At 43.0% G+C, this 14424-nt stretch overlaps 1 long non-coding RNA gene across 1 annotated transcript; it reads right to left on the bottom strand.

The window, feature by feature from the left end:
* Window positions 1-370: 370 nt before the first annotated feature.
* Window positions 371-13830, bottom strand: LOC117087346. The gene is made up of 3 exons (XR_004438770.1): window positions 13001-13830; window positions 4827-5045; window positions 371-1201 (listed from the first exon to the last, which is right to left on the bottom strand). It is a non-coding gene; the product is annotated as an uncharacterized LOC117087346 (long non-coding RNA).
* Between the last annotated feature and the right edge of the window lie 594 nt (window positions 13831-14424).

Raw genomic sequence — 14424 nt, 5'->3', positions numbered from 1 at the left:
CAAGTAAACTCTGCATTCTCCTCTGAGGTCACTGTGGTGGGCTCTAGGCACTTATGCTACCCCATTGGTGTCAGAATATAGCATGTGAACACACATGTCTATAGAATTTAAAACCCAAATGTTTACTTATTACTGTCTAAGTTCCAGACACACACTATAAAAGATACACATCTTAAAAGATAAATTGGAAGGACAGGTCAGAATTCTCCCTAAGTAAAAGGTAGCAATTATGAGAACTTAGCTCATTGCAGCCTCCATCTCCTGGACTTAAGTGATTTTCCTGCCTCAGCCTCCCAAGTAGCTAGGACTGTAGGTGTGCGCTACCACATCCAGCTAATTAAAACAAAAAAAATTATTTTTTTGGTAGAAACAGCATCTTGCTATGTTGACCAGGCTGATCTGGAACTCCTGTCCTCAAGCGATCCTCTGTATCAGCCACCCCAAATGCCAGGATTTTAGGCATGAGCCACTGTGCCTGGTGTGACAGGTACGATTATCCCCATTCTACAGATCAGGGAACTGAGAAATGACTGCTTAGTGAATAGATTTCTTGGGCTGAATAGATCAATAGAGACTTGATGATACATAATGTGCTAGGCATATTTGGTGGGATAGGTAAGAAGAATTATGCCTTGCAACTAGCCATGCTATGACTTGCAATTCAATTGGATCACGCCATATTTACATGTTTAATTTCTTTCCTTAGACTGTTAGCCCCTAGTAAGCAGGAACCCTGTCTTCTACGTCTCATGCTCTTCCCCCAGCTGACTTACGGTTGGTACAGTCTCCATCCTCAAACTCTTTCCTGACTGTGTGTGTGTCTAAAGCATGTGAGTGGCTGTAGCTGCGAGTGCAAAGGCACAGAACAGTGTATGTTGAGCATTAAAATCTTGCTCACTTTTGAGTCCAGGACTCCTTTTCTCTTCCTTTCTAGGGGCATAAAAGTATGGTGAAAAAACCAGAATTGTTTTCTCAAGGAAAGTTTTAGTAGGTAATTTCAGTCGCAGTTGAATCTCTTCTGTTTCTCCAAGGACTGGGCATTGCCAGCCCTGCTGTAGCTGGTTGAAGGGGACCAAACCTCTCAGGAAGACGGACTTGGTTCCGTTTGACCAGCCAGAGCAGGGGGCATCTTTCTTCTGAGGTGACTGCAGCCTCTAGTGTGCAGGTACCTTGGTGTGTCTCAAGCATCAGTTGTCTAAACCTGTAATGCAAAAAGAAGCAGCATTAGCATCTATCAAATGCCAGGAGCTTGCCTTGTCCAGAATGTCCTCTCACATGATTTGTACATACATCTCATACGATTTGTACATACATCTCATACGATTTGTGCATACATCTCATACGATTTGTACATACATCTCTTACGATTTGTACGTACATCTCATACGATTTGTACATACAGATCATACATAATTTATGTTTTGCATTGCATGACTTCAATGTATTTTTTTCTTTAATCTTCATTCTTTTTTCAAATAGAAACATCATGAAGAACAAATACAATATAGAATTATAGAATATGGAAAATGACAGTGTGCTGTAATGCTTCCTCTTCCCATTTTCCAAAAGAAATGTAACATTTTGGCATATATTCTCTGAATGCTTAACATTTTAATTTCTTTAAATTTTATTTTTAATTCAAATATGATATAGTTATACAAGAATATTTATAATATGTAAGTGATGGTATATAGCGGTAAAACAAAAACCCATGAATAATGATCTACTTTTTTTTGCTGTTATTTTTTGAGATGGAGTCTCGCTCTGTCACCCAGGCTGGAGTGCAGTGGTGCGATCTCAGCTTACTGCAACCTCTGCCTCCTGTTTCAAGTGATTCTCCTGCCTCAGCCTCCTGAGTAGCTGAAATTACAGACACCTGCCACCACACCCGGCTATTTTTGTATTTTTAGTAGAAATGGGGTTTTGCCATGTTGACCAGGCTGGTCTCAAACTCCTGATCTCAGGTGATCCACCCATCTTGGCCTCTCAAAGTGCTAGGATTTCAGCCGTGAGCCACGGTGCCTGGTCCAACGATCTACCTTTTAAAAAGAACTATTTTTTTACTGTTGTATACTACTGCTTTCTTTGTACTGAATGCTTTTTCCAATTTATTTCTTTATGTTTTCCCCCAGAGGTAACAATCACACTGAATTTATTTTTTCTTATAATTTTAATATTTTTCTTTTTTTTTTATCATTTATGCATATATTTCTAAACAATATATATGCATATTTCAGTGTATAATGGCATTGTATCATAGATACTGTTTTGTGACTTGATATTTTCATTTAAAATGATATTTGCAAGATTCATCCATATTGATGTGGTAGCAGCAGTTTATTAATTTTCATTGCTTTACGGTTTTCTTCTGTGTGAATATACTGTAATTTATTTATTCTCCCAGCCATAGACATTGAGGTTGTTTGGTTTAACAAGAGGGTAGCATTGACTAAACGGTTTCTCAAAGGAGGTGGGGAAATCTTTGATTTCTGCAGATTTTAAAGGAGAACTCTGGAATTGTATGTTGGCCTTGTAAAAGAATGGCAACACTTACTAGCCCAAAACATCTGGAAGTAGGGCTCAGAAATTAGTGCTATAACCTGCCCTTTGGGTGATTCTGATGCAGCTCAAGTTTGAGAACCACTGAACTAACAGGAGACCACTGGTTTCTCTCTGTTTCTGGGAAGGTGTGAGCTGGGGGAGACAGCTGACTAAGAAGAAGACACTCCCCAGAAAGGTGGCCTGCCAGTCTTCACAATGTATGGGAGCAGGTGGCAAAAGAGGTAGGCGGAAAGGATAGTTTGAATGATGCTAGAAAATTGTCCTCCCTTGGAGCTAGGCATTGCAGCCCTTTTATTTTCTCTTCCTGACGAAGACAAGTAAAATTAAGTGGCATGCCTATAGCCTTGGAGCCACGCGTATCTGGGTTCAAATCCTAACAATGCTTTCCTGGCTCTTTTGCTTCTAGGAAGTTACAGAACATCTTTTAACCTGAGTTTCTACATCTGTACAGCAGGAGAAGGTTGTATCTACTCTGCCTACTTGTTGTAAGGCTTAATGACAAGGAAGGAAAGGTGCACTGTGTCCCTAGTGGGCACCATGGACAGTGTCAGGGGTGTGGGAAAGTCCTAGAGACAATCCTGACTGCTTTGGAGGCCAAGAATTTCACTCTCAACTCCAGCCTGTCCTTTACATGTTTCCCTTCCTCAGCTGCAGGTGTTTGCATTTCATCACTGAAATTGTTGAAACTGCTGATCAGGAAACACAGAACGAGTTTAGCCAGCCAAGTCAACTTCTGCAAGATAGACTCCAGCTTGGGGGCTCTGTATGGAATAAATAAGATATTCCAGACATCAAAGCACTCAATAAGGCACTGTAGAAATGACAATGAGGTAAAAGCCCACAGTGATGGTGGTGGTGAGAAAGCAGGGCACCACAGAACATGGCTTGATTCTAAAGTGGTCTGTGCAGGGTTATGTTGAAGCTTCTCTCTTGGCTTGTCCTCTCCTCCTTGGTGTGTGTCCTCCTAGCCCCAGAGTCCTGGCATCTTACCTTCTTCCTCCTCCTGCCAGTGACATAGCTGTCTTGAAGCTGCTGCCTGCCAGCTCTTCCACTGGCTAACCTCTGCTCCTTCTCTAGCTCCTCCTGGGGAGCAAGGGAGCAGGCAGCTGTGGGGGCAGAGGGCAGCCCGATGGTCTGAAATCAGGACTGAAAATCACATGTATACAGCTTGCCAGCCAGAATAACAAACCTCTTTTTGTGCAGTTTCTTCAATTCTGGACACTTTCTCCCACCATCTCTCTCTTCTCTTCTTTACTCAAGTCCTGCCCCACCCTCAGCAGCACAGCTACCCATACAACATACCCCCAGTTTCTGAGCAGAGGACATGAAATTAATCTCCAGGGTAGGAAAAGGAAGTGTATCATTAGAACTGGTATGATTTAGGAAAGAGAAAATGTCATTGGAAAGAAGCACAACCTTGAGCTATCTGCCTGTTTTACGGGCATGAAGACCAAAGTTTTTAGAATGAAGGACAGTAATTTTCATTGGAAAATATAATGTGCCATAATATGTCGATGTCAGCGACTTTATTTATTCACAGCACCACTATCAAAAAAGTCAGGTTTCTCAACCTTAGCATATTGACATTTTGGACTGGATATTTCTTTGCTGCGTGTTGGAGTGTGGGGGGTGGCTGTTCTGTGTATCATAGGATGTTCAGCAGCATCCCTGGTCCCCAACCCCTAGATACCAGGAACCCCCAAGTTGTGACAATTGAGAATGTCTCTAGACATTGCCAAATGCCCCTGGGGAACGACATCGTCTCCAACTGAAGGACCACTAATCTAAAGTGAGAAGTCTCTGTGCTCAGTTCTGTAGCTGTCCCATCTCTGGTAATTTACCGTGTTCTTCCAGGTTCCTTCCACCCCACCAAAAGTACAGGTTTTATGCCCTTAAAGGCCATTAGATAACTGTCTGGTTTCTGGAAGAGGTGGGAGGCTTGTGTCACAGGTGTTACTGAGCCCAGTTGGGGCAGTGGGGAGCCTTGGCCCAGTGCTCTGGGTGCTGTCGCTTCTGAGGGCAGGCGGCCCCTCATTGCCAGCTGCTCTGCACTCCTCTGCCATCTCCTGTGCAAACATGGTGCATCCTTCCTTCTTCCCTCCCTTTCCTCCTCTCCCGTGTCCTTGTTCTGCTGCTGCTCAGTTTCATTTGACAGCCCTGTCTTGTGCATCTTGGCACACTTCGGTTTCCTTTTGTGGTTTTGCTTAAGAACTCATGGTGTAAACATAGTGTGGTCCCAGCTGTAATCTCTCACATGCACTCACCCTAAAAACAAGGAGTCAGAGCTATGGGATGCAGGAGCCATGCTGGAACGGGGGTTTAAGTGAGGGAGGGAGGCCCCTTCATCTTCCTCCCTTGTTCTGAAACTCTTCGGGGAGCGATGGCATGAGCCTTGGGTGACTGCAGCCTCCCCTCCTGCTCAAGGCTTCCCTCTGTAGATTCAGCACTTTCTTGGTGTGGGTTCAAGCCCTTTGAAGTCACAGCTGGGAACACAGGGGTTTAGGAAAGAGAGGAGAAAGGAACTTGCCCATTAGTTGAGTTAATCGCTATTTTAACATCTCAAGGCTTTTCCTCAAACAGCCTTGCAGAGTCCATTTGTGACAGGGTTGTGGTGCGAAGTGGAAAGGGGAGCAGAGCAGAGTCAGGGGACTGTGACCCAGGATGAGCTACTTATTATGGTTTCCTGAACCTCACTCACAGCACCTGCCTCAGTACAGTGCAAGCCCTGAGAAATGCACACAATACACATGGCTTGAAAGAAATTATGATTCAGTTTGGTTGGTAGAAACCTCTCATTTCAGGAGCAATATGACCAGAGGAAGGAGCTAGAAGGGTGGGGGCTGACTCTGTTAAAAACCTTTGGGGGAAATGCCTTTCCTCTCCAGGCTGGCCAGAGGAGCCAGGTCTGGGAGGCTGGCCACAGTGGGGACTGTGGAACAGCAAGTGTACCTGAAACCTTGGGCTGAGCAAGCATACCTCAAGAAAGGAATAAAGGGGTGTTCAGGAGGAGCCCAGATGGGATTCAGAGGCTCTTGCTTCCTTGGTGAGGGATATATTTGCTGGCACAAAGCCCTGATGAGGAAGAAGGTCACCAAGCCTGTGCTCTGGGTGGTACCCTGGGGCCAGCGAGGAGTCACTTGCCGAAACCACACACTTCCTTACATTCCATAGCAAAGTAATCCATATGGGGATATAAAGAAGCATGTGGCCTCGGGAAGCAGTGTCATCCAGAAGCAGCTCGCATCTCAGACATGGGCCACTTGTAGCATCTTTCCTCCTTGCCTAGGTAGGAAACACTTAGCGAGAAGGATCACTGGGATCTCAACTCATCCTAAATACACCCCAACCAAACCATCCTGAAATAAATCTGTTGTGAGGAGTGGCAGTGCTGCTTGGGACCAAATCCTCCCTTACTGTTTGTTCACAGGTAAACAGCACCAAGTTTCCCTGGCTTATTCTCGTGCAGCTACAGTCTATCCAGTCCTTAGTTATTACTACTAATTAATTCACTGCTGCTGTTTTTGTGCATTTTGATGTGATCCTTTTTAAATGTTTGGGATCCAGTGAAGGGAAAATTAAAAAGAAGAAAGAATCCAACAGAGAAATTTTCCACATTCACGCAGAGAGCCCCTCATGCTTAGAAACACACTGGCCCTCCTGTACTTCCTACTGTATGTCTGTCTGTCTTGGGTGCTTGTTGATGGGCAGCAGCTGCCTGTGCAGCATTCCAAGCACACATTGTTCATTGTGGGAAGGATCCTTTTGTCGGGCTTCTGCTCCCCCTAGCCCATCACCTGCCCCACAGTCTGTGAGGCCTGAGCCACGGAAGGGTGAGGGACATTGGCAGCTGTTGAGTCACTCGGGGTCTGGACAGCCACCCTGACTGGAGGGAGATGGGGTTTTGAACTTTGTGGTATCTGATTCTCTGCCAGAAAATGGGCAAACATATTCCAAAGGAAGAGTTGGCCCCCAAAAAAGGTTTGAGGCTCATAGCACTGGCTGGGGTGGTTAAAAATATTTAGTCACAGTAATAAAAATAAGAGGTAACTTTTTATAAGTATGCTTTCTATAACAGGATCATTTCAGTGTTTTGCATATGTGAGCTCCTTGAATCCTGCCTACTCTATGAAATGTAGTGATTTTATCTGATTTTACAGATGAGAAAAATGAGGATAATAGAAATGAATTAATTATCATATTTGCAAATGGTACTTCTTTTAAAAAAACTAATCAGATTGGAGGCACAGTTTTGGATCAACCCATGGAGAGAGGCTTAGAAGGTTAAAAAAAATGTTGAGAAGAAAGGAAAGGAAACACTATGGGTTTTTGACTTGGTGTACCTTGATCTTTTCTGCAACTTTGCACTTGGGGTGTTATTGATAGAGTTGGCTTAGAAACCATACTGTTTCTTAGGAAAATAGGAAAATGTCTCTGACATCCAAGTCAAAATCTTTCGGGCTGACCTTGGGAATCATCCAATGGCTCATTTAATCCCATCCAATGGCCATATAAGCTTCTGCTCTGAAAATACTGTTTTCTCCCATAGTCAGGTATGAGCTTTATAGAAGTGAGAGTTTGGGGCTACCCTTCCTCCTCTAAGTTTGGGGGCAGTGGGCAACCAAAAACACAGTATCAGGGGCTGATGCCAGGGAGGTAGCTTGGTCAAAGAAGGAAGGAGGTGTGGCTGTGCCTCTAAGAAAATAAAAATGTCTCATTTCTTTCACAGAACCAGGGAACTTAAGAGCTGAGTAAACGTCCGTTTTAACTAGTTACATCTGTCAAATGGAGATCCTCCAAAGTGTTGACATTTGAGTTGTGAGGAGTGAGCGTTTGCACCGATGAGAAGAACCATTAGTTTTATGTTCAAAGAACTAGAAAGAGTCAGCGTTAAGAGACTTGCTACTCATGAGCCAGGCTGAACTTCGTACATTCATGAAGGAATACAAAAGAAAAAGATTTCCAGGGAAAAGATTTGAGATAGCCAAGAGAGTGTAAACTATCTCATTAGACTGTCCCCAGCATTTGGCTGTGAATTGTTTTGTCTTTTGCCAAGCCCAACCTTGTAGGGTGAAAAGATTTCTTAAAAGTTCACTGCAAAATCTGCAGGAGAAAAACAAATGTTAATAACCAATTACTTGACAATTCATGAGTCCAGGTAACTAAATTCTTATCAATTTAGAATGAATAGAGAATTTTGAAAGTGAGAGAAAGTTCGAAATGGGAATATCTATGATGAAAGCCTTGTCTAAACCTTCTTCCCATTTTCCTGGACATCTAGCTTAAGATACAAGAAAGAAAAGTCATGGAACAGGTTAGAAAATGGAGAGAAAGGTATACTGGAAAAGCAAACTATGACAAAACCAACATATTTCAGACAAGACAAAAATAGTAGGTAAAAAAATCTGGGATGGAGAACATAAAGACACGTTTCTCTGTGCTTTGCATAGGGCAAAGGGCGTCTATATGACAATTAGATGTGGATTTTTTTCCAGATTATTTATTTAGTTTCCTATCTACCCAAATCTTTTGACTTTAGTAGGCACTGTTAATGGAAAAAATTAGGAGATGTGGTGTGTCACTTGGCCAATTGTGTGCAGGGTGATATTGGCCAAATTACCAGCTTTTTGTCCTCATTCCTATACCAAATCCCATGCTGCTTATCTGTAAATAGCAGTTGTATAACCCCAGCTGCCCACCAAAGAATGGGTTGAAGATTAATGAGATAACACATGTGAATATCTTGAGTTTCTTAGGAGAACGGACCAATGGTGATATAAAATGTCACTCAACAGGTTATTGAAAACAAGATTTATTCCACACCCCAGCCCTGCCTCATAATCGGGCAACTGCTCAAAACCCGTAAATTACTAACATACCCTTTCCCTTGTCCTGAGAAGCAAGTACCATTTAAAAGTGTTCCAGACTTAAGTAACAGTAAAAAAGTAGCCTGAAAAGCGTAAACAGCAATCACGGTTCTTTTTCAGTTTCTTTTGCTGAGTAGGGCAGTATTTGAATACAAATGACTCAACACATTAAAGAGACACAAGGATGCTTATTTCCCATTAATGGTCCTTAGAAAGTCTATTGGATTTGGGTAAAACCAAGGACAGGTTGAGACTGAGAGAAGTCTGAGTAAGACAAATGCAATGTTGTGATCTTTAAGGTTGTTGGCTATGGAGGGGTGCAGGGAGAAAGAGCCTGGCTTGGACATCTGTGACTTGAGCAAGCTACATAAACTCTTTCAGCCTCAGCTTTCTCATCTGTAAAGTGAGACTAACAGTACTTCCTTAACGGGAGGAATTAGATTTATGTAGTATGCCATGAGCACAGTATTTGAAGTCTAATAAATCTCTATTACTATTATTAACATTATCTATTAATAATATACAATCAACATAATATTGATCTTAATAATTATATGTATTATATTATTAATTAACATGTAATTAATATATTAATTAGTATTAATCTGGCAATGGAATCTACTTACTACATAGAAATCCTTACATTTGATCTACTTTAAAGGGTTTCATTAACATTACAATTGTTTCTATGTAAGGGGTTATTCAAAGATACTTGAGAATGCATAAATATTATCAAAAATATTCCTACAATTTTGGTATGCTTTTAAAAAATATTTTAAAATATTTTCATATGTGTTAAAAGGATTTGTTAAAAAAAGGTATTCATCAGTATCATTTCTGACAAGAATCATTACAGGTTCCGAATGTCTGGGATGCCAGTCTCGTTTTTAGGAGTTTTATGAAAGGATATATATGATGAGATGCTCAGACTGTCCCCTTACTGAGCACAGGGCATTTTCCCTCTGATGATAGATCTGATCTTAGTTTATCTGCCCTTTGCTGGATGAGGATAGAAAACCAGGATTCTCTGCAGAACAATCACCTGTAGCCACCTCTCTGAATTTCTAATACAGGTATCTTAGTTCTCCCTATTCCTTCTCTGCCCCTGATGAAGCTTGGAAGTTTTAAACAACTGATACTAGCTTGCTAAAACGTAAACAGAATTGCATGCTTTTACGGGAATTAGAACCCTACTAGTGTCTGCAGAAGGCGTGGCCTGCACTGATGCACCCACTTCAAAGTCTGAGGACTTGTGACCTTAAGCACTGGTATCTATTCCTGGTGTTCTTGGTGGCTGTCTATGAAACAGAAGTGATTCTGCTGCTCAGCAAGTAAAAGCCAAATTATTTGGGGCTTGCTATCTTCTGGCTGAGGAGGTCAGAAATAAAGTAGAGGTCCCTCCTTTTAAGGCAAGCATGGGATAGTAAGTCGGGATGAGACTTTATTTTTTCTGGGGTTCAGCCAGAATGTCTTGCTATTTTTAGAAAACTGGCTAGTTCTGAATGTTGATTTGATCACAGGCAGGAGTCCCATTTAACTTCCCACAGGCAGCCAAGAGCAATGCCAGCTCCAAGAGCCCACCTTCTCTTCCTGCTGGCATTCTGCCACCTTCCCCAGAAGAGGTGAGTATCAGTGGCATTCCACCATCACTGTTGTCCTTTGCCCTGCTTCTCATCCAGGAGAATTGGAGCTGGAACTTCAGGGGAGGGTGGGGTAAGGGGAGGAGAGGGAGCCAACACTATACTAAGCCATTTGTTTAGAGGATTCATGCTTACAACAATCTTGTGAAAGGCATTTGATAAAACTGTCGCAAGCAGGCTAAGTAAGTTGGAGACAGAGTGGCTAAGAAACTTGCCAAAATCATTCAGCAAGTAAATGGCAGACTTACGACTTGATATTACTCTCTAACCCAAAGCACGCATTCATTCTAATATGCTATATTTCCAAACCTTGCCTGATTCTTGGTGTCTCTGAGGCACTTATTAAAGTCTCCGCTCCCTGGTAGGGAGCACTCCACTCCAGAGCCACGGGATCAGAATCTTCAAGGTAATAGCTGGGGATCCACTTTTAAAGCAGTCACTGCTAGTGACTTCTATGGTCAGCAAATTTAGGAAATAACAGCCCTAGGACAGTTGCTTTCACTCTTGAAGGAACATTAGAATCCCAAGTTTCTATGCAGATTCTTCTGACTTGATCTGACAGACACTGAGATAAGTGATCTGGGTCAGGGCCCAGGAACCCGCATTTTTGCACAGCACCATCCTCCCCACCCCCACCATTTTATTCTGTTACAAGTGGCCAGAAGACTTTGAAAAACATCGATCCAAAAATAAACAAGAAAGAGGGATATGGATTCTATAGTAATAAAATCATTAATCCTGGAAAGGACTCACTTCACAACAGTCCAAAGTTTGGATTAAAGGATGAATTTCTGCAAACATGGTGATAAATGGTTAGATCCAGAAACAGGGTGATCCCTCTGTACAATATGAGTAGTCAACATCTTAGTGACAGGAATGCTAGAGCTGACCACTAATATCTAACCTTCCCAATATTCACTAGGCTCAGTTTCCATCAGGAATATTCCTTTTCCTTTGCTCATCTTCACTAGTTAAAATTCCTTTCTTTAAGGCTTAGTTCAAAAACCACTTTCTTCCCAAAGTTTTCTCTCAATTCTCTTCCTCTTCTTAATTCCTATGTCTGTAATTGGACATAAATCACATCATATCTAGCAGTGTAATTCCTCGTGTACCTGTAATACATCTACATCTCTTCTCCTAGAGGGCCAGCACTCTGCTTCCTGTTTGATTTCTTAACCATCTGCCAAAGGCCTTTTGCACAGTAAGGGTCAAGCGGATAAAGCCACCACCACTAACACCACCCTTACAGAGCACTTTACAGTGTGCAGCTCCCGTTTTAAGCATTGTAACAAGTATATTAGAAATATTTCTATTTTACAGGTGGAGGGAACAAGGAACTGAGAGGTATTTTCTTGTGAACGGGTCTCTTTTACAAACTCTAGCTCTGTAGATGATCAGCATGCACGGAGATCTGAATACTGTGGATTCTGGGAAGAGGTCTTGAAAAACTCTTAACCTTTTAATTAATTTAGTGCATCAGAATCACGGGAATGGATGGCTGCAACCCCCAGAGTTTCTGATTCAGGAAGCCAGGGTAGGAACTGAGAATGTTCATTTCTAGCATGTTCCCAGGTGATGCTGATGCTGCTGGTCTGGGGCCCACACTCTGAGAACCACTGCTCTAGGTCAAAGTTTCAGACACTCTGCAATTTGAGGGCAAAAAAATTGGCCCTTATATTCTGAGCTTCCTAAAAGCAAAGAGATGAGGGAGAGGAATAGAAACCACACAGAAGTTAGGAAAGTGTGAGCACTTTACAAGGGCATGGCTGTAGGTGCTTTCACTGATGAGGGTGCGGACAGGGAGTCAGCCCTCCAAAGACAGGGAAACACTGCTGGAAGTCACTTAGTGCTTTTGGCTTGAGCAGTTGCTTGCCACCAGGAATGATTTCATTGGTTTCCAGATTTTACCAATAAGCCTTCTGTGAGTTTTGGTGAAGAATGGGCATAAAATGAGATGAGTGTTTTTCTTGAGAAGATAGCCCAGCAGAGAGTCTTCTAACTCACTTGACTTTATATCACATTTGTAGAGGGATCATAAAGATAATATAATACAATGTAATAATACAGAATAATGATGAAGGTTTTTATTACAGCTCCCAAAGCTGTTACTTTTTTAAAAAAATTTGTACCTGCACCTATTAAATTGAGTGAGGATTAAGAATTGCTCAAGGTCCAGGGACCAAGTCAGTAGCATGGGGTTCTTGTCCTAGTTTTCCAAATAAATGCATTGCTCAGGGACTTAATTTCTTAGTGGAATAGTTAAATTGTCTTAGTGGGGACATCTATGCGGTCATCCAAAAACCCATCCTCGTGCAGCAATTGAATATTTGAGATAAACTACATAATAAAAATAAACTCCTTTGAGTTGCTTGAGAGCAAAGTTCAACAGAAACTCAAAATACTTTGCCAAGGCATTCAAAGGGCAAGCCACACGTTCAAGGTCACATGCCGTCAGGTTCTCATCCATCTCTCCTGACACTGGTAGCTCTTCTTCAGGTAACTGACCAGTCCCTTCGGGGATTACTTTGAAATCTCTCCCTTCAGTGTCCGTCTGTCTTCCAGGCCCACCCTCCTCCCCGTCTGCCTTTGCGTCAAGCCCCAGCACCCAGAAGCAAGTCCACTGTCAGTACTGGCCAACAAGTCATTCCATGCACTGAGCCTGGGGGTTGGGGGCTTTTCTCTTATTCATTTCCCCACTCCTGGCTCTGCCTGTCGGATCTGGACTCCAGCTGTCCTCCCCTGCCTGTCTGAGAGGCAGAACTTGGAGCTTCACCTGCTTCTACAGACGCTGCCTTGCTGGCTTCAGATGACAGAAGCACATCGCCTGCAGGGCTTCCCAAGAATTCACAAAGAAAGAAAGACAGATGGGCAAGGCAGGAACGGCCAGAGGACGATTAAAGGAGAAAGCGCGCGCAGGGAAAGCTCAGCACATACCTGGGGAAAAGTTGCAGGCGGGTCCCTCCTCCTCGCTGGGCTTTCTTCCTCAGCAGGCTTCGGCCCCCACTGAGGTGTTTAGGATGTGGGTAGTTATTTACTTATTTATTTATTTTCCAGAGCTGGCAGTGTTGGCTCGCATTTCTATGCCTTCCTGTCAGAATTCTCTCAAGGAAACGGCAGCTGGTGAGCTCAGAAATGTCAGTCAGAATCTTGGCCTAGTTTGGGGCCTTGAAGATTCTTACAGAAAGTTAAAAAGGTTTCTGGGCCAGTGTCTCCTTTGGGTTTTCCCTCTTTTGCTTCTCACCTTTTCCATCTTCTATTTTTTCTTTTTTTTTTTCATTTTACCCCAGTAGCTAGCTACTTACATTGCCTGCCTCTGTCTTTCTGATGGTCCCCTCTTGGGTACGGCTGTGGCTCTTCTTTTGGCTCAGTCTAACAGCCTGGTGATTTAACGTTCAGATCGGTACTTAGACCCTCATTGCTTATTTCGTCTTCTTACTTATTCCCTTTTCCCCTTTCCTCCCTCTCCTTTCACTGTTATCTTTGTAATTGTGACCCTTCTAATCACACACAGAGAAATCATCTTCATCTGTCCTTTATGTGCATTTCCTATCCTCACTGAATAGGCTGTCATTCCCCTATTTGTGCCCCGTCCACCCATTTCTCCTTCATTCTTTAGTTCCGTCACTTGTTCTCGCTTTACCTTGGACTTGGGTCCTGTCCAGATGTGACCTAGCTACAGATCTGATCTCTCCTCTCTCCTCTCCTCTCCTCTCTCTCCTCTCCTCTCTCCTCTCCTCTCCCCTCTCCCCTCCCCTCCCCTCCCCTCCCCTCCCCTCCCCTCCCCTCCCCTCCTCTCCTCTCCTGTTCCTCGGGCAGTTTCACTCCCTGCCTCCTCTTGTCTCTGCTCTCTGAAGGGGAGCCTCCTCCTTTTGTACTCTCCAGCCCTCTGCCCACCCCCAGCACACTCTCCCACCTGTTTGTGTCTTTTAAGGGACTTGGTCCTGTCCATGCCTTCTGTCCACCTCAATCACCCCAGTGACGGGCCTCTGAAAGCTGTTAAATTACACCTCTTCAGCTGTCCCATTGCAAGGAGAAATGATCTCTGCTAAATCCTTTTTCAGATAGGCAAATCTATATTAATGCCTCTGTTGATGGAATATACTGAAATGATGCATGTGTTATTTTAAAGAGTAAGAACTTCAATTTTTTCAAATGAATGAATCTCTATCTCTTGATACTGGGTTTCTTTTAGGTTGTATCAGTATATATGACCTCAGATACAGCTCTTTAAACTTGTTAATAAGTTATTTGGGCCATTTTTCAAGTGGGAAGTAGTTACAGTGGAGTTATGGAAAACATGGGTAGTGTGGGACTTGACTGCATGCTCGATAACGTGTTTAGTGACTGCCTGTCAAGTC

This window comes from Trachypithecus francoisi, unplaced genomic scaffold (assembly GCF_009764315.1).
Source record: "Trachypithecus francoisi isolate TF-2019V2 unplaced genomic scaffold, Tfra_2.0 Lachesis_group10, whole genome shotgun sequence".
NCBI lineage: Eukaryota > Metazoa > Chordata > Mammalia > Primates > Cercopithecidae > Trachypithecus > Trachypithecus francoisi.
Note: the sequence above shows the minus strand (reverse complement) of the source record. Positions and strands in the feature narration are given on the sequence as shown.